Here is a 25,395-nt window from a genome sequence, read left to right as displayed (position 1 = left end):
GCAGCTAGGCGGAAGTCCCTGGGGAGGATGTTGTTGGGAGACAGTTCTCCAGAGTCTCTCTCATTTCTGTGTACCTTACAAGCAGAGGACTCACTGATAGCAACAGAGTATCCTTCCAAGGATGCTTGCATAGCATAACAGCCTCTGAAGATACAGATACTATCTCTCCAGAGCAAAGACCCAGCCGGCCTACAGCTCATCCTGTAAGATTTGGGGTCCCTGAGTTCAAGGTTCCTCTCCCGGGAGGCAACCCATTGAGTGTGCCGACATTCCTGTGGGCCTATCTGTATCACCCCTATGGGACTTGAGGGCAAGAACTACCGCAAATCCTGCTGCTTGCTGTGTGCTGAGTAATAGAGCTGGCTGCCCCTGACTGAGGAGTCTCATGACTTCTACCAGCAACCATGAAACCAAGGCAGGCTAACTTCTTAGCGTGCAAACAGGATGATACTTCAGACCCTTCATTGTTTTTGATTAAATTTTTTTAAAAAAAGAAAGAAAAGTAGGAGAAAGTTCTTGCCCACTGGCCCTTCTCCTTTCTTCCTGCCTTGTTTCAGCAACCTCAATTTGGGAACCATGAGGTGACAAGCATGAGGACAAAGGTCAACATGCTAAGGATGGCATAGCAGAAAGATAATAAACTAATAGAGAATTACTGTGGCAGCCCTGGATGACATAACTTGAGTCTTCTTGTTATGTGAGATAAATGAGCCTCCATATATCAATGTTGAGCCTCAATATATCAATATATGATATATATATATATATCAATATATGAGCCTCAATATGTCAATGTTATAACAAGTCAATGTTAGTTGTTTTTCTGCAAGCAAATGCATCTCTAAAGTTGGTGTCAAACATCGTAATTACATAATAGTAATTGTGTCTAACATAGGCAACTTAGGGCAAGTATGTTGCTACCTTCCTTACTTCTTGATCTGGATACTCTTTCTGTATATGAACATTATTGTATATATCTTTTATAAGTTAACTCAAATCCTTTAGGGGAAATTGGGTAAAATTCAATTCAATAAGTGTAATTTGGTCCTGGTCCAAATTTTTCTCTAAAATTCTATGAGTTATCCCTTAAAATATTAGTTATCCTTTAAGGTATTAGTCAAACAGTAGGGCTATCTCTTTCTGGAAATGTCTACCACATGCCATAAAGTCTGTTTAGTCACCAGTGTGTATCCAGATCCAGCAGAATGGATGACTCATAGCAGGGCCTTCAACTTTGTATTAACCAAGTGTTCATGAAAGGTCTCTCTTTATCAAATGTGTTGGTTATGCCCAAAGAAAATTAAGATGTAACAGAGAGTATTTCAATACATTAGATCTGTCATTTGACTATAATAAGCAGTTTAAAAAAAGACCACAGGTCAACTTCAAAGGAATAGCTTCTTATCTTTGTTCCTTATGATTGTAAAATGCTACATAACCTAACAGTGGAATTCAAGGAATCTGTTCAACCTTGAGAACTAGTGCAATAGGATACCAGAAGTAATAACAATCACCACCAGAGATGAACACATCTTTTAATGTTATGTACACAGATTATTTTTAGAATATTTGATAAAATTTAAACTCGTGTCAGAAAGAAAAATCAACTAATGTACAAGATGAGAATATAGAAGGTTAGAACTTTACACCAAAAGTAGAATAAACCAAAAGATGCTCGGCACAATGAGTTTATAGATATCCTTAGTGTTGTTTTCAGTATATGTTATGATTCCTACTTTTGGTTCAAAATCTAAATTATATGAAATTATCTATAATATGTGTTCTTGGTATGATTTCTGTTTAAAAAATCTCTCCAAACCACAATGAAATACTATTTCACATCCATTAGGATGACTATTATTATTATTTTTTTAATGCAAAACAGTAAGTATTGGCAGAATGTGGAAAAATTGGAACACTTGCTGGTGAGACTATAAAATGATGTAGCCACTGTGAAAAACAGTTTGTAGTTCCTCAGAAATTAAACATAGAATTGCCATGATTCAGCAATTCCATTCCTAAAGAACTGAAAAGAGGGACTGAATCAGGTACCTGCACCCAAGTGCTCGGAGGAGCATCATTTACAATGGCCAAAGGTGGAACAACCCAACTATCCATCAGCCTATGAAGGGATTAAAAAAAAAAGTAGTATGTGTACACAGTGAAATATTATTCAGCCATAAAAATGAACAAAATTCTGATACATGCTACAACATGAGAGAAACCTGACTATATTATGCAAAATAAAAAAGGACAGATACTGCGTTATTTTTATCCCAAATGACAAATATTATTTTTTTTCCCTTTATGTGAGTTTCCTGGAATAGGCAAATTCACAGAGACAGAAGGTAAAATGATGGTTACCAAGATCTGGGCAGGGCGGTTGGGAAATTGCTCCTCATTGGGTGCGGAGTTTCTGTTTGGGTTGATAAAAAAAGTCCTGGAAAATAGTGATGATGTTTGCTCAATATTGTGAAGGTCCTTAATACCACTGAATCGTACACTTAAACATGGTTAAAATAGTAATTTTTATGTTGTATATATTTTACCACAAGGGAAGAAAATCTATTAAACAAAAATTAAAGTGAAAAGATGGGTTTTGTTTCTTTGTTTTAGGAAGAGTAAATAGAACAGATTTTTAAATTCCGTTTGGGTTTTGTTCTTTTGTTTCTGCTTGCTTTAAGCCCTGCCTGCCTGTGCTAGGAAGGAGAGTGACTAAGATGCCCCCACAACATTGCCAAAGCCATTCAGGCTGTGGGTTTGTGTGGTCATGCGCCTCAGAAGGTCTTATGTCATTTGGAAAGCTCTCTAGTTCGGCAATCTTCAATTTGTCAATGCGCAGGAGAGTGTATCATTGCAGCTCCCCTCCCCCCACCCCTCAGGCATATGTTGGGCTAGAATCTGTTTGTGAAAATATTATTTTAGGATTGCTTTCACTCCTATCATCTGCTTATTTTCCTTCCTGCATATTTCATAATGTAGCATAGAGATTTCTGATTCAGCAGTTAAAATAGTCTGTGCATTAGTTATCACTTCCTTGTGACCCACTTTATACACAATTACTCATTCTGGCATTGAAAGTCCAGATTAAAAAAAAAAAAAATCCCTGGGACTAAAGTATGTATTAATATCTGTGGGAGTAAAAAGGAGGGGGAAAGATATTGACCAATATCTATTGCTAGCACTCAAAGGACTCCAATCAGCCCAAAGATTTCCCATCTCATTTACTCTTCTGTAAAAGCTCTCAAATTACACCCTCTTCAGTTATTCCACACCCACAATCCCACTTTTTCCACCTCCCTACTTTCATTTCCTTCCCCTCAAAATACATCTCTATGCTGAATCCACCAAACACGACTGTCTGCTACACCTCCCTGCGCTAAGGGTCGTGGGGAACTCAAAGAGCAACGGGACAGTCCCTGCTCCGAGGAGGCATCCATGCCAGTGCAGTGTGCCCCCACCCACTCAAATGTGCTACAGGCACCCCTAAATGCTTATGACAGGCAGATTCTTGGGCCCCACCCCCCATTGGAGAATCTGATCCAGTTGGTCTGCACTTTTAACACTTCTCCAGGGAATTCTGATTGGGACCCTAAGAACATATTTTGAGAGATACAGTTACACAGTGGAAGGCAGCAGAATCTCTTGCAAGCTTCACTGCGGTGGCTCCAGTCCCATGAAAGAACAGAGAAAGGGGAGACAGAATTGGTCTGAGAGATTGAGGGAAGGCTTCCTGGAAGAGGTGCTTTCAAAGAAGAGCTGAAAACTAGACAGTGGGAGACACAGAGGCACTGTCATCTGCTGCCACCCACTCCCAAAGGTGAGGGCAAGACTTTGGCCATATCCCTGCCATCCAGGACCTTTGGAGCAACTGGGGAGGAGAGGAGACCCTGGGATAAGGGATACACTCCTCTTGGAGAGGCCAAGTGGATGATGCTTTTTTCTGGGGTTCCTTCCCCCACACAGAGCCCCAGCTCCAGACCTACCTGCTGGCAGAGTACCCTGCCCGAGGTCCTTCACTTCTTGAGGGATGACGTTATCTGCCTTGTAGGCTGGCTATAAGAATGCAGTGAGTTAATGTGTGTGCAGTACCCTTGGTACACAATTAAAATTCAACATATAAGAGCTAATGTTATTCTTATCATTCTAGTTTTTTCCTTAGGATAAATTCCTAGAAGTGGGATTAATGGAACAGCAGTATAAGTGTTACTAAATGGGACGTATAAAACAATGTGTACAAATTTTGAGTTTTATAAAAGTGTCTAAAATTTGACTGCTAGAGATAAGGATGATTATTCATATTTATAACACTAGGTCCTTGGGAGGATATATACTAAGATATTGTTGTTTAGTCACTAAGCCATGTCTGATTCTTTTGCAACCCCATGGACCATAGCCCGCTAGGCTCCTCTGTCCCAGGGATTTCCCAGGCAAGAATACTGGAGTGGGTTGCATTTCCTACTCCAGGGATTGAACTATGTCCCGACCCAGGGATTGAACCTATGTTTCCTTATTGGTGGGCAGATTCTTTACCACTGAGTCACCTGATAAGTGAAAGTGAAGTCACTCAGTTGTGTCCGACTCTTTGCGACCCCATGGACTGTAGCCCACCAGGCTCCTCCATCCATGGAATTTTCCAGGCAAGAATACTGGAGTGTGTTGCCATTTCCTTCTCCAGGAGATCTTCCCGACCCAGGGATTGAACCTGGGTCTCCCACACTGTAGGCAGATGCTTTACCATCTAAGCCACCAGCGAAGTCAAGAGCCACATGGGAAGCCCAAATCAAAATATTAGCAGAGATCATCTCTGGGTATTTTCCATGTTCTTCTTGCTGCGTCGACAAATGGCAGCCACTCTCTTCCTCCTCCTCAATTCTCCTCTTCTCTCTCCTTCCCTCTGGACACACACACACACAGCTAGTTTTAATGCCTGGAAGTTAACTCTTTTTTCTCCTAGGAGACTCTTATTAAAATGTAAATATATTACCTGGGAAAAGCACCACTTTCAACTCTTCCCCCAGGTTATTGATTCAATCAGCTGGCTGAATCCTGGCCCACAGTGAGCACAGATGGAAGGACTGGGCCAGGGCTACCGTCCCCAAGGATAAGCCCAGAATAAGAATGATGGCAGTGAGCATTCCAAGAGTTAGAAGGCACGTCAAAAACAATGTGATGTTCGAGGAAAGGACACTAAAGACCAAAGTAGGTTTGCAGAGGAGGGCTTGCGAGGGAATGCTCTCTGATTTGGTAGATGTTCAGCCGGACGCAGAGGAATGAACCAATGGACCTTTCAATGCCTCCTGCGTAGTTCTGTGAAAAGCCAATTATTGGATGCAAAGAAAGATCATGAGACTGGAGATTGCTTATTTGCACACACCTGTTCTTCTTGGCATATATTTTAGAGCAGAAGGTTATGGTTTATACAAGTGAGTTTCAAAGGGCTGGTAAGTAACTCACTTTGAAAGCCCTTCTGAGATCTCCGAGTAGATAGATGCAACAGTTTGGCATTAAACTGACTCATTAAAATGTTTCCTGTATGAAAACTTTCCTTTTTTGATTATCTTATTTCATAGCTCTATTACTTTTGACCATAGGGTTGGTTTTAGAAAAGCAAAACCCTGTAACATTCCCTCCAGTATATTTTCATACCACAAGTGAAATCTACATTTTTGGAGCAATGCTTTGAGAGATTGGTATTTCTGAAATGCAACTTCGTTGTTTTTAGTTTTCCCAACTTTGAGACAGAAACACTTTTTTTTCTTTCTATAGCCCAGAGCCAGCCCTGCCTAACTCAGGGCCCAAACTTCATATCAAAGTTCAAATTGTAAGAAACAGATTTCCAGTTCTTGAAGACAGGGGCTGCGTAGAAAAGAGGATACTTAGGTTGTCAGTGGAGGCAAAGCCTGACACTGTCTTGCGTTTATCATAAGGAAAAATAAAGGGAGGTGGGAAGCTGAAGGAAGGGGTCGGCTAGGCTGTAACCCATCTTGTGTACTCTTCCTCGATTTGGCCTCTACTTCAGAGGAGGCTCCAGGATTGGGTCTTTCAGGGCTCTGTCTTTGAAAGAGACAGGCCCAGGGGTTTGCTGGGCCTTCTGCTCCCTGGGTGAGGATCTCAATCCAGATCTGGTTGTGGAGGGAGCCTTTCTCTCTGGCCCTTTTAATAATTCTGGAGGGAAAGGAATACAATCCCCCAGGCAGGCAAACCTGCACCGCAAATAGAGAACAGGATGGGCAGGGGCAGGAAGGGTCGGGCCGCACTGGGGGAGGGCAGAGGGAGGAGCCCGACAGAGCAAGTAGTGGTGGTGGGGGGGGTTTCCTGCTAACCAGAGTGGGGCATGGCAAAAGGGCGTCTGCAGGGCTGGGAGCTGCTGGAGCTTCCCTTTCTCTGCCTGAGTGGGTGATGCAGTTGTCTGTCCTGGGTCCTCTTTGCTTCTCCCCTACCAGGATCCCCATCAGAGCATCTCACCTACCTCTGCAGCTCCCATCTGCATCAGCGCTTTTCCCAGATCTCTTCTTCCCTGGGGACCAGACTCATGCATCCCTCCTCCACCATGACATCGCACTGGCACCTCAAATCCAACCTTTCCTGAGTGACCCTGGTGCCTCTCCCTTCTAATATGCCCTCCACTTGGAATCTATTATCTCAGTCAGGGGGTGGGGTGCTCACTCACAGCAGAAACCTTCCCCACCATCCCATCCTTGCATCTTACCAAGTCCTTATGACCAACTAGACCCCTAAGCCACCCTAACCACAACCTGGGACGCCAGTCAGGCCACCGTCACCTCTCAGGGGACTGGAGTGGCAGCCCCTTCCCTGGCCTCCCTGTTCTACTCTTGTCCTCCTCATATCCAGCCTGGCTGATTTTTCGAGCAAGCAAATCTGATTCCATTTCAAGCCTCTTTCTATGTTCCCACTCCCATGCAATATATTCACAACCTAAACTTGGCATTGGCAGCTCACAATTCTATTCAGAATGGCAGCTTTTTTAAAAATTACTTTACGAACTATTTAAAACACACAAAAAGGCATAAAGGCTATAACAACATGCATACCCATCCCCTACCTTCAGAGATAAAGCCTTATCTCTACAACAGCCAAAACTCCCCCTGCGTCCCCCCACCTCCTCCCCCACAGAGTAACTGCCATTCTGCATCTGCCAGCACTCCTCTGATATCTTTGTAATTTTCCTTAACGTGGCTTTTCTATTCCCTTATAACGTGTCATTATTCCTTATGAGCCTCTCTTGCTGGTTAGATTTCAGGGAAGTCCAGGAAATGCTATGAAGAGACCACTGAAAAAGTTGTCCCTTCAAGTACATTCTCAGACTCTCAGGTCACCTCTCCTCCTTGCTGCTCTCCAGTGTGACGCTTTGTGCAAATTCAGTGGGTTGGAAGGGTGATGTCTGTGGGCACCCTGTGGGTAGGGGTTGGGAGGGCAAAAGACAAGGTGCTCAGATCCACACCACATCCTCCAGATCCTCGCTGACCCTGCTGGGGGGTAGCTGGACCCAGCCTGCTCAGCTTCCTGGGCCACTCTGTGCCAGGGGTGCTCTGCCACCCTCCCCTCCAGCCCACGACCCAAGAGGCCCTCCCAGCCTTGGCCCTCCCCACTTGTCCTTTACCATTGCAGACCCCAGAGTAGACTCTCTGATCTCAACTCAACCATCTCCCGTAAGACATGGGAACTGAAGGGAGTTCAGAGAAGCCAAGCTCCAGCTTGGCTCCTCTGCCTAATCACACTACTCTGTTTCACTGTGATAAGTTGGGGCAGTTTGAGAGGTATTTTCCTTTCTGATCCCAAATATGAAGCAGAGCAACATCCACCCACTCCCAGGTCTGGGGTTCACATCAACCTCCCTGGCAAGCAGACAAGGTTGACCTTCATCTGTACCCTTCTTACCTCTGGGCTAGGTAGTCTCCAAAGAGGACCACTGCTAATTCATCTCTCCCTGTGTGTGCAAAGTGCTCCTCCCATCGAGAAGTAGAAGATACTTCCTTTCCCTGACTTAGGGCTGGTCTTGTGACTTGCTTTGATCAACAGAGTGCAGTAGAAGTAATGTTCTGGTAGTTCTGAACCCAGACCCTACATGCACTGGAAGCGTCTTCTTCCTCTCAGTTGGAAGCCAGCTGCCATGTACTCTGATGTCCTCATACTGTGAGGAATCCACCTGAAGAGGCCAGAGAAAGAGAGAGAATGGCCCAGCTCTTCCATTTATCCCAGCCAAGGCACCAAACCTGGGGGTTAAGAAGTTTTCTTGGATGTTCCAATCCCAGTGGATATTCCATGAACAGAAGAACCACCTAGCTGAACTCAGCTCAGATTGCAAAATTATGAGAAATGATAAAATGTAGTTTTAAGCCATCAAGTTTTGGGTGGTGGCTTATTATGCTCAATAGCAAAATGAAACACCCCTCCAGCCGCATTTCTCCCCACTGCCTGCCTCATACTTTATGCTTCAACAACTCATAGCGGCCTGTGTGACTCCCTGCACAGGCTGTGCTGTGTCTCACTTTCATAACTTTTATTCAAGCTATATTTTCTTTTCCCCACCTCACTCCTTTGCCTGGCTAACTCCTGTTCTGCTTCTGACTCTCTCTCTCTCTTTTTTTTTTTTTGAGGTATCTATGGTACCCTTAGGCAAATCCCATCATTACACTATAATTATCTATTTATGTATTTGCCTCCCCAACTAGGCTTGAATTCTTTAAGGTTAGGTACTAACTCAGCTTTGAGGCATTACTTTATATGGAAATGTGAGCAAGTCCCTTAAACCTCTTTAGTTCAGATTCTGTGTCAGTCAGGGATAGAATTCAGTTGTCTGTAGTAGAAACCCAACCTCAATGGGTTAATGAAACAATGGTTTATTTTTTCATGCACCAAGACTGAAAGTAGGCCTTTGGGGGCAGAAATAGTAGCTTCACAATGTCAAAATACCCCAGTTTTCTGCTGTATTCCTGCTTCACCACCCTCAGGATATGGCTGTCCTCCTTATGGTTGCCTCAAGGTCACAATATGGCTGCTCCACCACCAGCCGCACATCCCGTGTTCCAAGTAGGGTGAAGGAAAGAACAGGAGGAAGGGACAATGTCCATATAAGGACAGCCACACTTTCCCAGAAATCCCCAGAAGACTTCTACTTAAGTCTCACTGGCCAGAACCATATCACATGGCCGTTCATAGCTGCAGGAGAGATATGATAAAATGTTTGCAAAATGATTAATGTTGACAGCAATCACCCATGGAGTGTAAATGTTGGACTAGAAGCAGTAACTGCTTCGGGTTATCTGTAAGGAACAAAAAGAGGATGGATTTAGGGTAGCAACTGGCAATGTCTGTATCATTCCCTACCTGTAAAACAGGACTAAGACCTACCTAGTAGAGCTGATGAAATTGAGAGAGAATGCAGGCAAAATACTGTTCTTTGTACCAAGGACAAACTATGCATTCAATAAAGGCAATTCTCTTTCTGTATTTCCAGATGTAGCACTTAATTCAAACATCCAAGAGTTTTCCCTGAAGGGGCAGAGAATTAGTTGGCTCAAGGCAACCATCCCACTCTCTGTCTACAATGCTTCTGCAGTGCATTTGCTTCTGATGATTAACAAATCTTTTCTCAAAGGTCTATTCAACTGTTAATAAATCCAAACAGAATTATCACTACGACTCTTCACTTAACAAAGTGTGACCCAGAAAAAACAAAGCTTGGGAGAGACAAAAGGCAAACGAGCTGTTTTCAATGGTTTGTGGCTCTTGTGCTGCATATTTCATTTCTGATTCATTGAAAACTATCTAGCACACAGGAGTCACTTAGACTGGTGCGCAGCCTCAGACCAGGGGGGTTAAGGAGAAAGTCTCCAAATTCTTAGTCCCTGGCACCTGGAAATGTTAGCAGTAGGAAGATTTTTTTTGCTAGGAAACTGCTCTGTGAATCTGTAACCACCCTTGCCCCACTGGGGTTTTTTTGTTTGTTAAAGCAGACTAAACATTTCTGTATAGGTTAGGACATTTTTGTTTGTAAGAGAAAAACACAAAATGCCTTATTAAAAAGTGAATTTATTGCCCTGACCAAAAAGTCCAAAGTAGAATTTCAGACACAGCTGGCTCCAAGTGCTCAGGAATCTCTCTGTCTCTCGGGTTCTATCTCTGTGGTAACAAGACTGGCCACCTGGGGCTCCTGCGTATCAACCCACCACACCTCAGCAATCCCAGCAGAAGGAGGATGCCTTTTACCCAGTGGTTCCAGAAAAAGCTTCAGGATTGGCTCAGCCTGGGTCACATGCTTACAACCGAATCAATCACTGTGTTAAGGGAATGTGGGTCTCTTATTGGTTAGTCTGGGTCACATGCCTGAACCTGGAGCCAGGAGGTGGGCTGAGATTGGGAGATGATCCTCCAGAGCATAATTAGGGTACTACCACCAGCAGAGCAGTGTGCCCAGGCCCAGCCTCACAAAAGTTTATAGAGTTCTGGACAGATTCAGATTCATTTGATTTTATTGAAAGTTAACACTATAATAATACCAGTGATACTCTTTGCCATCTGTCAAAATCCTACTCCTTTTTTCAGGCTCATTTCAAATGCCACCACAAACATATCTCTCTAATGAGATTAATTTTCCATCAGCACTTTATTTTCCTCTCATGACATGTATCATTTCTTGCCATGGATTATGGTGAGTTACACACCCATTTGTCTCCACCCTTGAGCTGAACAAGGCCCCCCTCTCATTCACTACGGAGAGCCTGAGGATAAGGGTTTCTATCTGGCAGTGACCAGGCTTTGGAATGCAGAGAATGCAGGATGGTGAGAAGGGGAGAGATCACATGGCCCCCTCCAGGAGGAAACCACATATACAGGGCAAAATTGGATTTAGAAGTCAGGCTGGCTTTTCTTTTTAAAGTCATATTGGAACCGTCCTTTTTTTTTTTTTTTAATATACATGTGTGATGAAACCTGGAGAGAAGCTGAAAACAGATTCAAGCCTTGAGATGGCAGCAGTCTTGGAACTATCATGTCCTGAATGAATTAGGGAGAAAGACAGAGTTGGGAGATGCCTTCCTCCCTTCAATAAACAAAAATGCAAATATCCCAGATGCCTTTTACACCCTCCCCAGGGCTAGCGGCTTATTAATCAGTTCAGAACCTTTCCACGCTGCTCCAGTTTTTTTACAAGCTGTCTGTTTCCTCTCCTGTCCTTGGTGGCTTCCTTCCAGGGACACTCCCCTTGGGAGAAAAGGCGCCGACAAACGGAGATCCTTCCAGAGTCACCCTTGCTTGCAGACACCTGCAGATTTCCCTTGAACATTTCCTGTTCAACTCAACAGGTTTTAATTATGTGAACTAATATTTGCTCACTCTTAAACGATGTTTACCCTCGTAAAAGGCAAACTCCAAAGCACTAGGACTAGGCGAGCCCAGAAGGAGCTAAACGTTGATGTAAACAGGCTCGTGATTTCCCGCCACCTCACATTTCCTCACTGCTCCATCCTTCTGGGGACTCTGCACCTTGGTCTTCTCATTTGGAGCAAATAATCACAAATTCTCTCTTTTCAGTTTCCACCTACCCCTGGTAGAAACAGGACTAAGTTCTCCTCCTAAAGACACCCCATCTTTCTGTGCAGAAATATCCTCTGTTGGTTCCTTACTCAAAGACTATGTGACCCTAATGGCGGCCACAAAGGTGCTTCCCTTTCTGTGGCTACTGGGTCCTATTTCTGAACCAAAAATGGAAGACTGCCTCAGAAAAGCTGAGACGTATTTTTACTCAGTTCTTGTCAAGCATATCATATAGTTTGTTCCACAGCCAAGTTTCTTCCTCATAATTCTGACATGTTGGTCTGAAAACACACTCATTTCCCATAACCAAAAGAGCCTGGAGCAGGGGAACTTTACAATTCAAGAGACATAAAAGTGGAAACTAGTCACATGAGGCTTCATTTGTTCTAACAGCAAACGCAAGAGTTTCTAATGTATAGTTTGGGGTTGTTGTTAGAGTTCAGTGTTCTTATTTTGAGCTGAGAGAAAATGTAAGGTTTTTCCTCCCCTTCTACCCCAAACATGCACACCAGGCTGCTCACATGGTGGGGTTGGGGGAGGAGCATCTTGGGAAAAGAAGCAAGAATCAAGTCACACATCTATCAACCAATGGGAAGTGAGCCACTTTATCCACAAAGACTGAAGCAAGAGCATGTGAGTGCCCTTCTGTCTACAGTAGAGCCTGTGTGTGGATCATGAGAAGTCTGACCCACACCAGAACTCTTCTCAGTGCAACAGATATTTAACAAGGCAAAGCTCACACCTTTCCTCTTCTCTAAATTGGTTCTGTGATGTTGGGGGAATGAAAGTCTTTGACTTTCAATACACATCACTCTGATATAAATAAACACTCTGAGGCCTCACACTTGACTTCCTCAAAGCTCAGGTCTTCACTTCCCCAATGTGTGGTCAAATACACCTGTTCCTCAAAAAAAAAAAAAAAAAAAAAAGGCATATTGGTTTCTTCTAAGTAAATTATCCTGGGATATTTCTGAGGCAAGGTCCTCTACCTAGGGGATCAGTTGGATGCACATTGCTTTTCTCCAAAGACACTAACCTACAAATTCAGATAGGCAGTTCTGGAAATCAAAGAAAAGCTGCCATATGCTGTGATCTTTAATCACTGCATGCCTTTGGGTATAAATAGTTCAGCTGAAAACATGCCTGTACAGACAAGCCTGGTACACTGAATATGTGCACGCACACACAATGCCATTGTCACAAATAGAAAATCCCATGCTTTCAGGACAGTCACCAGCCAAATCCTTAAATTGTGAGACTAAGAATGAAAGTGACAAAATGAGTGATTTCAACCCACTTTGATTATATTTTTGGAGCTTGGTCAGCAGAGCAATTTCCAAGTGAACCAGCTCAGACAGTTCACCAGGGAATGTGCGGTTCACCAGCCAGAAACCAAGCTCTTTGTCAAGCTAGGGGGATGTTTCTTCTCATTTCAGCTCAAGCTCCAGTCATGTAACTTATTAACTAAACCACAGGTAACCAGCCCTCTCCAAAACGTGTGAGGAAAAAGGTTTTAAAGAGGAGGGGCGAACAGAATAAAACCAGCTCACACTGTGAGCCAGTGGAAAGTCTGTGAATAACCAACAGCTCCACACTGAGCACTGCTAGTTAACAGGCACAAGCCAGTGCTCCATCTCAGACAAACTGGGAGAACAAACTGAGTCCTCACATGCTTCTCCATATGTGGCCCTACACCCATCCTGCAGGTGGGCAAGAAAATCGTTTCCCTTAGGTCAGCAGACTTGCTGGAGGAAGTCATGTCTATAAACAAAAGCTGACCCTGGGGACTGGATAAAACTTTAACTGGACCCCTTTCTATACTGAGGATGGGTTCAGCTCACACAGCCTATCTGGGGACGTCTGCTCAGATGGAGGGGAGCTGGGCCCTTAGGAGGAAAGAAGAAGCTGTGGGTCTCCTGGCCCAGATCCAGTGTGCCGTCTGTCTTCCTGAAGACTCTAGGATGGAGTCTTTCTCCTTATCAGACACAAAAATCCACGAGAACTGCACTTTAAAGTTCCATAAACACACAGTAAGTGAATTGTCACTGACCATTTACACACATGGCATTTGTGGTAGCAACCACTAATACAGAACTTTTGCCCATTTAAGATCTGAGGCTTATGTTTGGGGAAACTATTAGAAGGTAAAAAAAAGAATTAAAAAAAATTTTTTTGACAGTTTCTTAGCTTGTTGGTGTCATCACTTATCTTGGAATTTTTTTTTAATAAATATCTAAAAATCCAGAGAGCAAATGGTGTCATTTAATTCATGCCCTGAGTGTTGGGCATGAATTAGCCTCTGTCTCTCACCATCAAAAATTTCAGACTGATTAAAAATCCTAATATAAAAATCAAAATGAGTATTCAAAGGAAACAGAATATTTTATAATCTTGAGATAGGGAAAGACTTTCTAAACAAAATATAAAGCTCAGAAACCATAAAGAAAAAGATTTATAATTTTGCATAAAAAATTTTAAACTCTGTGAAGTAAAAGTCAATATAAATAAAGACCAGGAGAAAATATTTATAAGAGCTATAACACAGAAAAAAATCCAGAATAAATAGAATACATACAAACCACCCAATAACTAATGTACAAGGAAAAGTTATAGAAAATTCACAAATATAATTTGCCAGGTTGATATTACTCATGGCCCCAAAATTTCATTCCTAGATAATATACCCAGCAAAAGTGTATGCACATGTATTCTGAAAGACATGCACAAAGACATCCATAGCATCATTATTTGCTAGTAATTGAAAGTTGGAAAGAACCCAAATATCCATCAGTAAATAAATTGTGGTATATTCACATAATGGAATATAATAAGCAATGTAAATGAATATATTACAGCTACAAGCAAGTACACGAATGACTCATAATGTTGAATGAAGGAAGCTAGACATGAGTGCATGCTGTATGATTCCATTTTATGAAGTTTAAAACCAGGCACACCTAATCTATGCAAGTTATATTACAGAATAGTGATTACTTTGGGGGAGGTGGGAAAAGTTCTGATAATATTCTATTTCTTGATCTGAATGGTGGGTATAAGAATTCTGTTAATTCTTTCAGTAGTATACTTTTCTGTATACTTTTATACTTTTCTGACTGGTATACTCTTCTGTATTTTTATACTTCGAGAAAATGTTACCAAAAATCCAAATGGTCAATAGGCATATGAAAAGATGCACAATGAAAAGATGCAATTTTAAATGATGCAGCTTTTTCTGCATATGATGCTGGCAATTTTTTTTTTAATTTATAATGTTCAATGTTCACAAGTATTTTGGTGTCTTTGTAAATTAGAACAAAATTTTCAGGGAGAAGCTTTGGCATTATTTACCCAAAATTCAAATGTACATGCCTTTTGATGCAGAAATCCTACTTCAGGAATATATCCTTCAGAAATAGTGATGCATAAGCACACAAATTTGTGAACAAGAAAGCTTGCAGTAGTATTGTTTGTTTGATGCTGAAAAATGGCAAACCACCTATGTGTCCGTAATTTGGCAAGAATGTAGCCTTTAAAGAAAATGAGGGAAGCTTTTATTTACTAACACAAAAAGAACTCCAGCAAACATTGTTAAGTTTTAAAAAAGTTAAGTCACAGAACAGGAACATATTATATGATCTCATTTATACATAAATGACCCTAAATGTAAACTTTTCAAATAAAATTTAAAAATAGAAAACAAAACTAAAATCTGATGTGGCTCATTGATCTAAGTATCTTACAAATCCTACCCCCCCTGAAAAAAAAAAAAAAAGCACCTTAACTTCTCTCTGGAGATAGATAGAATGCAGTCCCTGGACCGTCTCTGTTTCCCGGACAAATCCTAAGACTGAACCGCAATAGGAAAGAAGTGTTTCTTGTTCCACAGCCTCCCAGAGGAGCCTCAGTGTCTCACAAATGCCAGCTCCCACACAGGCCCGAGCAAGGGCACATGGAGTCTGTCCAGCCCTTTGTGCCTCCGAAGCACTTTTCAATAATTAACTAAACTGCCTAAAGGGCGGGGTGGGTGTGGCTCCCACAGACTCTACACTCCCTGGACAGAAGCAGTCCTTTGGAATGCAAAGGCATCCCTTAGCAGTGGCTGTTCCCTGGCCTCTGCCCTTCCTCAGCCCCCAAACTCAGAGAGGCGAAGGGCTTTCAAGGCCCTGCCCAGAAGGCAGTTCTTCTCCCGGAGGAGTTATACTATTCTCTGTCCTCCTGGCCCCGCCTCTACTTACGGAGGAAGAACACTGCAACTGGCAGCAAGAGAAATAACATCTTAATACTGTCGACTGCAGCTCTGCCTTTTTTTTTTTTTTGCTCAAGGATCCTAGGAACAACAAAAAATGCATACATCCTTCCAGTTTCTTATTGTACAAATAAATAGCAGGAGCAGTCTATGCTACCATATTTTCAAATGGTTAGCATCTGGAGCAAACTTTTCCAGCCTTTGGAATTTAATAAGCCATTAAAATTTCACAGTTTTGGAGTAGCACAACAAAGGATTGCTGATTTTCATTTTACCAAGTACAGACAGTTTCAAAAACAACCTGACTCTCACCACCATAAATGAGTAGGCACCTCAATACCAAAACAATGTGAAAATGACAATCTCAGATTTTAAAAGCAGTGCTTTAATACACTAAGATCTTATGAAAGGCACGTTTTTCTCATAGACTGTTAAACATTTCCTCACAGGCTGGCATCAGTCCCCTTGGAAAGAGTTGATAGAGATTAAATCCTAAATTCCCAAACCTGTGTATGCCCAATAAAGACAGGAAGGCATTAAAAAAAAAAAAAAAATGACAGATTCCAAGTACCCATCCCCTATTTACAGCATCTGCCTCTCAGTTCTTTAAGAATGGAGCCCTGGTATGTGTATTTTTTTTAACTGTTTTTAACTATGGTAAAATATTTATAATATAAAAGTTACCATTTTAACCATTTTTATATGTACAATTAAAAAATAAATGGTGTTGGTTGTTTTTTTTTAAATGTACAATTTGGGTTTCCCTGGTGGCTAAGACAGTTAAGAATCCACCTGCAATGCAGGAGGCCTGGGTTCAATCCCTGGGCTGGAAAGACCCCTTGGAGGAGGGTGTGGCAACCCACTCCAGTATTCATGCCTGGAGAATCCCAGGTACAGAGGAGCGTGGTGGGCTACAGTCCATGGCGGGGGTGGTGGGGGGTCACAAGAGTCAGACACAACTGAGGGACTAAGCTCGACTAAGCAGACATATGTACAATTTAGTGGCTTTAATGCATTTGCAATGTTGTGCCATCATCACCATTGTTCATTTCCCAAAACATTTTTATCATCCCAAACAGAAACTCAGTAATAGTTTAAAAATAACTCCCCATTTCTCCCTCCCCCTGAGCTCCAGGCAATCTCTATTCTACTTTCCAGGTACCACATATATATATTGAATCATATGATGTTTGTCCTCTTGTTATTTTACTTAGCATAATGTTTTCAAGTTTCATTTATTATAACATGTACTCAAATTTCATTCCTTTTTATGGCTAAATATGCATTATATGTATAAGGTACATTTCCTTTAACCATTCGTCTCATGGTAAACAGTTGGGTTGTCTCTACTTTTCAGCTGTTGTGAATAATGCTGCTGCAGACATTGGTGTACGAGTTTCTATTTCGTTGCCTGCTTTCAGTTGTTTTGAGTATATACCAAGGAGTGGAATTGCTGAATACAAGTAATGCTATGTTTACCATTTTGAGCAACCATCAAACTGGTTTCCACAACAGCTGCACCATTTCACATTCCCATCAGCAATGTATTAACAGTTCCAATTTCTCTACAACTATGTCAACACTTACTATTTTCTGTTTGTTTTTTCATTGTTCTTGTTTGCTTCTTTTTGTTTTTCGTTTTGTTTGGTTTTGGTTTTGGTAAAAGCCGCCCTAAGGAGTGTAGAGTGATATCTCTTTGTAGTTTTGATTTGCATTTTCCTCATGATTAATAGGGGCTTCCCTGGTGGCTCAATGGTAAAGAACCTGCCTGCCAGTGCAGGAATTGTGGGTTTGATCTCTGGGTCGGGAAAATCCTCTGGAGAAGGAAATGGCAACCTACTCCGGTATTCTTGCCTAGGAAATCCCACTGACAGAAGGAGCCTGGCAGCCTACCTTTCCATAGGGTCGCAAAAGAGTTGGACACCACTTAACAACAGAACAATAACAACGCGACTAATGTTGCTGAACATCTTTTTGTGTGCTTATTGACCATATGTATATCTTCTTTGGAGACATATCATATTCAAGTCCTTTGTCCATTTTAAAATTAAGTTTGGTTCTATTTTTTTGTTTCTGAGTTATAGGAGTTTTAATATGTTCTGAATATTAACTCCTTATCATAATTGCAAATATTTTCCCCATTGTGTGGGTTGTCTTTTTACTCTCTTCAGAGTGTCTTTTGATGCACCAAGGTTTTTATTTTGTTGAAGCCCAGTCTATTTTTTCTTTTCTTGCCTGTGCTTTTGGTGTCACAGCCAAGAAATCATTATCAAGTCCAGTGTTATGAAGCTTTTCTCCTGTGTTTTCTTTTAAGAGTTTTATAGTTTATCTCTTAAGTTTAGGTCTTTGTTCCTAAACAAAGCTGATTTTTTAAAAATAGTATAAAGAAAGTGTCCAATTTCATTCTTCTACATGTGGATACCCAGTTTTCACAGTACCATTTGTTGAAAAGATTGTCCATTCCCTATTGCATGGTCTTGACACCCTTGTCAAAAATCATTTGATCATATATACAAGGGTTTGTTTCTAGGATTCTATTTTGTACCATTGGTCTATATGTCTGTCCTTATGCCAATACCACGCTGCTTTGATTACTGTAGCTTTGTGGTAAGTTTTGAAATCAAGAAATATGAGACCTCCAATTCTGTTCTTTGTTCCTCTCTTGAAATATTGTTTTGATTATTCCAAGTCCTTTGATATTCCATATGAATTTTAGAATAGATTTTTCTATTCTGAAAAAAATGCTGTTGGGATTTTGAAAGAGATTACATTGAAAGTGTAGAGCAATTTCTGTAATATTTTCATCTTAATGGGCTTCCTTGATGGCTCAGATGGTAAAGAATCTACCTGCAATGCAAGAGACTGAGTTTGATCCCTGGATCAGGAAGCTCTCCTGGAGAAGGGAATGGCTATTCACTCCACTATTCTTGCCTGGAGAATTCCATGGACTGAGGAGTCTGGTGGGCTATTTACTACAGTTTATGGGGTCACTAAGAGTCACACATAACCGAGTGACTAGCACACACTTCATCTTAACAAGTCTTCCAGTCCATGAACACATGATGTCTTTCCATTTATTTGTGTTCTTTAACTTCCTTCATCAATGTTTTGTAATTTTCAGTGTTCAAGTCTTTAACCTCATTGATTAAAAATTTATTCCTGAGACTTCCTTGGTAGTCCAGTGGTTAAGACTATGCTTCCACCATAGAGGTCACAGGTTTGTTCCTTGGTGGGGAACTAAGATCCCATATGCTGCACAGTGTCACCAAAAAAAAAAATTATTTTTATTCCTGAATACTATCTTTTTGACATCCTAATAAATGGAATAACTTTCTTAATTTCCATTTCAGACTTTTCATTGCTAGTATATAGAAATGTAACTGATTCTTTTGTATTTTATTTTGTATCCTGCAACTGCTAAATATTATTCACACTAGCTGTTTTGTGTGTGTGTGTAATCATTCATCTCTCTGAACAGAGATAATTTTATTCTTTTCTTTCCAATTTAGATACCTTTTCATTCTTTCTATTGCCTAATATTTCTGGCTAGAACTTCCAATATTATGTTAACTAGAAGCAGACATCTTTCTTTTGTTCCTAATCTTAAGAGAAAAGCTCTCAGTCTTTCACCATTTGAGTATGATATTTGCTGAGGATTTTTAATATATGGCCTTTTTAATACTGAGGAAGTTTCCCTCTGTTTCTAGTTTATTGAGTATTTTTGTCATTGATTGTTAAATTTGTCAAATAGTTTTCTGCATTAATTGAAATGATCCTGTGAGATTTTTTTTCTTCATTGCATTAATGTAGTATATTGCAGAGATTGATTTTTAAATATTGAACTCTCCTTGCATTTCATGAATAAATTCCATTTGGTCATGGTACATAATCCTTTTAATATGTTGCTGGATTTGGTTTGCTAATATTTTTTTTAAAAAGCTATATTCTTATTGGACCCTGGTATATAGTTTTCTTTGCTTGTAGTGTCTTTTTCTGGCTTTGGTATCAGGATAATGCTGGTCTCATAGAATGAGTTAAAAAAGTATTCCCTTTTGTTCGATTTAGGAAGATTGTGAGAAAGAGTGGTTGGTATTTAAAGGCTTCTTTAAATTTTTGGTGGGATGCATCAGTAAAGATATCCTGGAATGGTTTTTTCCCCTAATTTATTTTACTGAAGTATGATCTCCTGGTGGCTCAAATGGTAAAGAATCCGGCTGCAGTGTCAGAGACTTCAGTTTTAGCCGTGGGTCGGGAAGGTCTCCTAGGGAAGGGAATGGCTACCCTACTCCAGTATTCTTGCCTAGAGAAAAGCCTGGACAGAGAAGCCTGTCCATGGGGTCATAGAGTCAGACCCTACTGAGAGGCTCACACTTTCACTTCCATGATTGATTTACAATGTTGTGTTAATGTCTGCTGTACCTCAAAGTAATTCAGTTAAACACGTCTGTATTCTTTTTCATATTCTTTTCCATTATGGTTTGTCAAAGGATATTAAATACAATTCCTTGTGATATACAATAGGTACTTGTTGTTTTGGAGTGTATACTCTTTAACCAACTTCTCCCTCTCCCCTGCTCCCATGTTTCTGATAAAGAGTTGGGTTTGGGCCTGACTACCCCAAATACCAGTCTGACCACTCTTAGATACAACTCTTGATCAACTAGTCATATTATATTTTAAAATAGAAAGAAAAGCCTTTGGATAAGAAATGTACCCAAGCTATTCATCTCTGGAAGTGCCCACAGGAGGGAAAGAAGAGAACAAAGGGGTGAGCGAGCCTCTGAGAATGAGCAGAGCATTGACACCCTCGGGAGGAAAGGTTGCCTGGTATACAGGTTTGCCCTTTGCCTGACTGCACCTGCTTCTATCCAGATAGCTTCTCCCCGCAGTTACACCTGGCCTGCAGCCACTAGCATTCTGGGCAACTGCTTAGTCTGAGAGAGGGTGAAAGGAGAAGGTGCTGTGTACAAAATGCAACTCACAGGACTCAGCTGACCAGGCATCAGGTCCCTCCCTGAGCGCTAATGGACCAAGCGGTGGTGCTGCATCAGGATAGGGAGCTCCTTGGCATGAACTGATCAATGTGAGGTTATTCTCACGAAAACGTTTTCTTAGTCCTGTGCACACAGATCCTGGACAATGGGAAAGCATCCTAAAACTTGTAATTAAAAAAAAAAAAAAAAACCTTGTAATTAGACAGGAAAGCTATTTTCTGCAGGTCCCCTTTGCCTTTTAACCGCAATCTCTCTTCTCCCCACCCCCATCTTTCCTCAGGCACTAGTCTACGCTTCCAGTAAAAACTTGCTCAGCCACTTGTGTAGAAAGAGGAATTAATATTTGAATACTCAACGGACTGGTTCTCCTTGGGAGCAAGTAGCCAAGTAAATATCCAAGTGAGAACCAGGGAAGGAACAAAATGGCATCAAGCCCAAGTGAGAAGTGCCTCAGTCATCCTGCAACACCCTGGATGTGCCCAGAGAACTACATCCTCTCTCTAGGTGAGTCACGGCCTCCACACCCAGCAGGGTGTAGACACAGTGCACTGAAACTCAAATGAAATATTAAGAAAAAGTCAAGCAGGTAAAACACTTCCTTGCTATCAGTTTGATAAAATACTCAATGCTGTTTCAAGATGGAAGACAATAAAGGTTAGGTTTTCAACAATACAAGGTTTTACATGATCCCACTAAAACTAGGGTCCTACAATAAGGCTTGAAAGTGTATAGTCCCATAGATATTTCCATCTATAAACACAGAAGTTCATGGAAGCTCTGAAAAAAATTTTTGTTTGTTTGGTTTTAAGGGGAGGCGAACTTCAATAGTGCTCTAGACCTTAAATAGATGATGAAAGACAGTTTGGGAGATGTGAGTTTCCTCTTCAAAAATCCAAGATGTAAACACATACTTAAACTATTCCTATTTATACTTTTTCCCCCCTTACACCTCATAACATTTCAGTACAAAAGAGAAAGTGATAATAGCATCTCAGCTTTTCATAACTGGCTCAAGAGACCAAAGGCTGAAAAGAGATTGTAACATTAGCTAGAAAGCCTGTGATTAAAAGTCCAAAACTTAAGACCTAACACTCAAATATTCTAAGCTACTATTACAACAGAAACATTATTTCTCAAGATTGAGAAGGACTAGTGAAAAACTCTGTGGACCTACAAAAGCATGAACTTACCTTCAATGCTGCAGTAACCTAAGCTCTGATCTTAACAAGCACAGAAGTTCATCTTCCCCTTTTTATAGCTAGAAAGTGCCCCAAATAAACTTTACTGGGTCATTTCATCACTATCATGATGATTATTGTCAATAAACACTGATTAAACATCAGGACTTGGCCAGCACTAACCTGAACAGAACTATTTCAACTTCCCTGAATCATTCCTTGGTGAACATATCCAAGGGCATTGCTCCATCACTGTTCTGGAATTGTGCTCTTTGCAATTTATATATGTGTGTGTGTGTGTGTGTGTGTGCTGCTTTTGACACAAGCTTTCCTTGTAAGTAGGCATTAAAATACAGGCTTATAATTAGCTTCTAGGGAGGCAAATGTATGGTAGAGCAGGGCTCAGCAGCAGAGAAGTCAGGCAGGTATTGAAGAAACCTGGCCTGGAAGACGCATAATACAAAGGTTTTTTGAAGTGTGAGAAATACTACTAAAGTAAGGAAAGGAAACAGACTTTTCAGTTATCATTTCCACACATATTAGCACGTGCTTCTGAAAGTGTATTTGCACCTTGTCCAATCTTGGAAACCTACAATAGGCTGGCATGTAAAACACATAATCCCAGACAGATCACAGCTACAGGAGGGCAGCATTGTGTCTAATCATGCCGGTGTCTCCAGTCCTGGGGCCTCCCTCCCTTGCTTCCTTCCTCTCTTTCTTTCTGCCCCCCTCCCTCCTTTCCCTCTTTCTGGTGTGACCTGTGTATTTTATTCATTCCTTAGGCAACTTGAAATTGCCATCTCCCCTCCCTCCACCCTACCATTGATTTCAAGGTGGCAAATTGGTGATGAGTCTGAACTGTTTTGCCTCTTAAATTCATCGCAGACCACAGTTGCCGAATCATTTACTGAATAAAACGTAGGTCACATCATTCACTGTCTGGCGATCACTCTTCTCCAGGTAGATGGTTTACAGGCATCACTGTGGCAGGAAGTCATCCTGTGTGGGTGCCAAGTCATCCGCAGTCAGACTCTCCCCCAGGAACGCTCCTTCAGCCCATGCTGGCATTGAGACAGCTGTCCCTCCTCTGTACTCAGGGCGGTTACCAGCCATCAGATACTTGAACATTAACTCCCATTCTTTCAAACCATGGTAGTACCAACCCAGTGCCCATGATGATGGAATCCCCTCTGGTTATGGCTCATGAGATCATTTCTTTAAGAAGTGTTCTTCTGGAGCCATCTGCCTTAAGTGACAGGGTCCCCAAATGTGCAGTTCTCCTGGATAGCAAGGTTGTAATCAGTACTCTTTCCATCTTTGTAGATGCTGGTCACTATCCTCATACAGCCTCTCTCACCCCATGGTTCACTCTGTAAATTCTGGACAATTCACTACTCTCTTCCATCGCTGACATCCCACCTGGACACGGAAATGGGTGTCCTCATGGTATTCAGCATAGATGCCTCCAGAGGAGTTAGACATCTTTTCTGTTGTCATTGCACTGTGGCTGATGGACCCACTCGCCTAGATTTCTGCCATCATCTTCTCCCTCCCAGAGACGGAGAAGTCACCGACTTTCTAGAGGGTGTGGTTCTGGAGGATATGGCGCTGTCTGAATTCAGCTAACCTCGTCACACTCCTGGTCCTTGGCCTGGTACTTGTTACTGGTCTCCTTGGGGCTGTGGTGGGGGTGGATGCTGGGCCCAGTAGGTGCTGCCATGCTGGGGGTGTGCTCATTCCTGGTAACACTGGCCCAGTTGACCCCATCCCACCTTGCACCAGTTCCAGTTCTTGGGCAGATCTGATGGTGACCCATACTCACGAGGCCCAGAGTCTGTTCTGGACCCCAGCTGGGCACGCTGTTCCCAGCACAGGGGCTGGTAGCAGCCACAGATTGGGCGGAAGGGGAGGCCCCGGGCCATGCAGCCAGCAGCAAGGCCAGCACGAGCAGCGGTGGTGGCGGCCATGCTTGCCCGGATGTCTCCTTGGCTCCCGTGAGAGTGGAACCTGACCCCAACTCAGACCCCCAGTTCAAGTATCTCTTGAATCACATCCTCACAGACCTCCCCATTTGTTACTTTCTTAGGCTCTGGCATCTAAATCTAAGACCAGAAGTGAACTCTAGATCCTCATGTCTCTCAGTTTACAGGATCCTGCCATGGTACATAGAACTAGCCTCAATGCAGAAATAGAAAGGGCACTTGATTCTTTATGCTGTGCCTGGTCTAAGTTCCAGCTTACCTCACAGGGTGTTCTGGCTAACTTGTTTTCTGAACATTCCAACCTCCCCTGAGAACTCAGAGAGGTAACATCCACACCAGGACCTGGGCACCAGGCCCTACCACTATCCACCCTTTGCAACTGTTTTTCTCATGTTGTACCAACTCTTCTTGCTACCCTTCTTGATATATTTGAAGACTGTGTCTCACCTGTTTCACTCAGATGACCTAATAAACTATTTTCTCTGCTCAGTTTATTAAAAGTTGCAATGGACTTGAGTTTTACTAAGCTTTAAGTTTGTTGCCACTCATCACAGTCTATGCTTGTCTAAGTGATGAATACAGAGGTGCCCCTGGAATAGCTAAAGGCTGTGTGGAGAAAATAATATCTTCTCCAGGAGCGTGTCTTTTTCCCCCCAAGATACATGAGGTTGTGTCTGTACCAAAAATAGAGCAGGGTCTTCAAGGACCAGATCTTATGGGGAGTGTGACCTTTAGTAAAACTGCCTTTAGAGCAAACTCACAATTCTCACTGTTCTCCTCACACCTTGTTTCCTCATAAAATTAGGCAAATATTAATAGCTGCAGAATTCAGGTAATTACACAGTGCTTCATACTGCATCATATAATAATACCATTTCCAAGTTAGCCTGAGTTTAGTATTGTATTCTCGGCAGAAACGCAGAGAGTAAGGATGCATCCGTATAATTCCCAAAAGTCAAGCAAGTGACAATTTGCCGGGCTCTCCTCTGTAAAATCTCTTTTGTAAAATTAATAAATAAACTAGAAGGTATAGAATTCTATATTTACTATAGTAAAGTATAGAATATACTACTCTATACCTTGGTAGGCATCCTATAGAATTTACCTGTAGATTGCTTAAAGATAAAATTCAAAAGCTGTTAAAACCTGCTCATAGGATGTTAACATACAGAAAAACAAGTCAATGGCTTTTATATAATGAAGAAATCACTGCGTTCATCACTGATTCCCTCTTCCCTCCAAAGGCTACATTTCTAAGTTCAGTGGCAGAAGAGAAGATACTCATTATCCTTCCATCATTCCCAGAAGTAGTGCTGGAGAAAACATAACCACCCAGGCATGTCATCACTACATTAAGAGGGGTACACCCACAGGTGAAGCCGATCCCCAGCAAGGTGTGGGAGGTAATGAGCAGAGCTCTAGTTTGCAGGGAGGCA

General features: G+C 41.8%; 1 long non-coding RNA gene across 5 annotated transcripts in view; it reads right to left on the bottom strand.

Annotated features, from left to right (window-relative positions):
- LOC110124390 (uncharacterized) overlaps positions 1 to 25,395 on the bottom strand; it is a 40,512-nt gene that overhangs the window by 5,068 nt on the left and 10,049 nt on the right. For 2 of the 5 annotated variants that reach the window (XR_011488236.1, XR_011488235.1), the window contains exons 3-4: positions 7,903 to 8,170; positions 1,518 to 7,416 (exon numbers count right to left, since the gene is read on the bottom strand). This is a non-coding gene — a long non-coding RNA (uncharacterized lncRNA). Of the gene's footprint in view, positions 1 to 1,517; positions 7,417 to 7,902; positions 8,426 to 25,395 lie in introns of those variants that run through there. The other 3 variants (XR_011488238.1, XR_011488237.1, XR_011488234.1) reach the window with 3 other exon arrangements.

Source organism: Odocoileus virginianus, chromosome 6 (genome assembly GCF_023699985.2).
Source record: "Odocoileus virginianus isolate 20LAN1187 ecotype Illinois chromosome 6, Ovbor_1.2, whole genome shotgun sequence".
NCBI lineage: Eukaryota > Metazoa > Chordata > Mammalia > Artiodactyla > Cervidae > Odocoileus > Odocoileus virginianus.
This window is presented reverse-complemented; position numbering and strand designations above follow the sequence as displayed.